At 51.0% G+C, this 2,390-nt stretch overlaps 1 protein-coding gene across 1 annotated transcript in view; it reads right to left on the reverse strand.

Annotated features, from left to right (window-relative positions):
- Window positions 1-162, reverse strand: part of TLN2 (talin 2) — a 155,914-nt gene extending 155,752 nt beyond the window's left edge. The window contains exon 1 of the mRNA XM_017816942.1: window positions 142-162. The gene's annotated coding sequence lies outside the window, so the exon portion shown is untranslated. The remainder of the gene's footprint in view (window positions 1-141) is intronic.
- Between the last annotated feature and the right edge of the window lie 2,228 nt (window positions 163-2,390).

Below are 2,390 nucleotides of genomic sequence, written 5' to 3' on the forward strand. Positions count from 1 at the left end.
CGGGGCAGAGCCGGGACCGCGGGGCAGAGCCGGGACCGCCGGGCAGAGCCGGGACCGCGGGGCAGAGCCGGGACCGCGGGGCAGAGCCGGGACCGCCGGACAGAGCCGGGACCGCCGGACAGAGCCCGCCTCAGCGCCTACCTGTGCGTGAGGGACAGGCACCTCCGCCGGCCGCCACCCGCACCCGGCCGAGGAGGCAGCGCCGCTCCCGCTCCGCCCGCCCGGCACCGCGGCACCGGGAGACGGCGGCTCCTCGGGGAGGAGGAGGAGGAGGAGGAGGAAGGCCGGAGCAGCCCCGCGAGGAGGAGGATGAGCCCGCCCGGCCCCTCGGGCAGCGCTGAGCCCCCCGGGCACAGGGTGACAAACACACACCGGCACAGCACCGCAGCGCCCGCGGGTTGTGCCGTACGAAGCGTTTACAAGTAACGGGATCAGTCAGGTTGGAAAAGACCTCTGGGATCATCGAGTCCAACCTGTAACCAAACACCACCTGTCACCCGGACCAGCGCTTCATTAAGCACCTCCAGGGTCGGTGACTCCACCACGCCCCTGGGCAGCCCCTTACCAATGTCTGCTCACCCTTTCTGTGAAGAAATTCTTCCTCATGTCCAACCTTAACCTTCTCTGGCACAAATTGAGGCCGTTTCCTCTCATCCTATCGCTGGTTGCCTTGGAAAAGAGACCCCCACCTGGCTACACCTTCCTGCCAGGGATTGCAGAGAGTGAGGAGGTCTCCCCTGAGCCTCCTCCAGGCTGAACTTCCCCAGCTCCCTCAGCCTCTCCTCACAGCACTTGTGCTCCAGTCCCTTCCCCAGCTCTGTTCCCTTCTCTGCACCTGCTCCAGCCCCTCCATGTCCTTCCTGAACTGAGGGGCCCAGAGCTGGGCACAGCACTCCAGGGGTGGCCTCACCAGTGCCCAGCACAGGGGAAGGATCCCCTTCCCTGCTCCTGCTGCCACACTGCTCCTGACACAGCCAGGACACAACACCAGCAACAAATGGGCTGCAAAGCAAAGGAGACTCAGGGCTTTCCTTACACCTCTCTGAACTGTTCTACCACTGTTAGATTATGTAAGTGGTTTCCATACCAGTATATTGATACCAGCATGAGAAATAGTTACACCTACAGAAATCCCTTACATGAATTAGTGTCATACATACTGGGGCCTCTATCTGTAAAACTGCAGCAGTTAAAAATCATGCAATTAAAGTAATTTAATCTGATTTAGCTGAAGTACAGCCATTAGTATATATTTTTACTTGTAACCAGCTTTAAGACCTGCCTCGGTCTACAGCTGGTTTTGCTTTCCAGAGTAATTTTGCTGCAACAAATTAACCTTAAGCCTGTAGTTACAAAAACTAACTAGGTTACCTTGTACACCCACCCTAAAGTGTTCAAAGCATCACAATGTTAACATCGTTATAGTAATAGTCACTCAAAGCTGCACCAGCTTTAGCAAAGGAACAAGTGTCTGTTAATTAAAACAGAGACTATACGGGGTTTGCTTTGTAACTTGCCAACACTTGCCAATATACCAGTTTTACAAATGAGTTACTATTATCATATTGTTACTGAAGAGATACGATCCTGACTCCTATAAAAAGAAGAGATAACTGAAGTATTTCTTGTGCTTTAGAGGTAGTTTTGCAGATACAAGTTACCTATGAACAGCCATAACACTTTGCATAAAGAGCAGTTTGGGGTTTGTTTTGGGTTTTGGGTTTTTTCCCCTGGCCTTTTACTACCATGATGATAAGCTTCCAACAATGTGGTTTTCCCTATTTGGCATACAACTTTAACTTCCTTAAAAATACCCATAAATTTCATTCTTCCCTTTGTGCTGTATTATCCTATTTTCTGGCTGCAATATTGCTTCAAAAGAAACTTCCTCTACTCCATGGCTATCCTTGATTGCCTTAGCTTTTCCTGCCTTCCCTTTTAAACCTTCTCCCAGCCTGTGTGTTCTCTCACACAGAAAAGTGCAAGGCCACAATTCCAGTCTCTCCTGCCCTTGTCATTCCTCTGTTCTCCTGTTTCCTCTCAGTTCACAGGAAGGCTGGTTAAACCTCTGTGCTGCAAACAGCTACTTGGACTTCTCTGCAAAGAGATTTAGCAAAATGCCTGCAGAAATACCTCCCAAATCAAACAGAACCAAATTTTACTCCAGTATGGATGCAATGGCAAGACCAGGATCCCCTGTACCATTTTTATGTCGTGCTACTCCCAACAAAACTGTGTGTCTGGACACATTTACTGTGTCCCTTTGTACCCAGCCAGTGACTTGCTTCGGGGCACAAACCAGCTCTTCTTTCCCCTGCGAGGTGGTCTGAGCACTTACCTGCAATCCACAGTAAGAATCCATGATAAAACTATCACAATAATTAACAAGG

The sequence above is a fragment of the Lepidothrix coronata genome, unplaced genomic scaffold (assembly GCF_001604755.1).
Source record: "Lepidothrix coronata isolate B3197 unplaced genomic scaffold, Lepidothrix_coronata-1.0 Scaffold58, whole genome shotgun sequence".
Taxonomy (NCBI): Eukaryota; Metazoa; Chordata; class Aves; order Passeriformes; family Pipridae; genus Lepidothrix; species Lepidothrix coronata.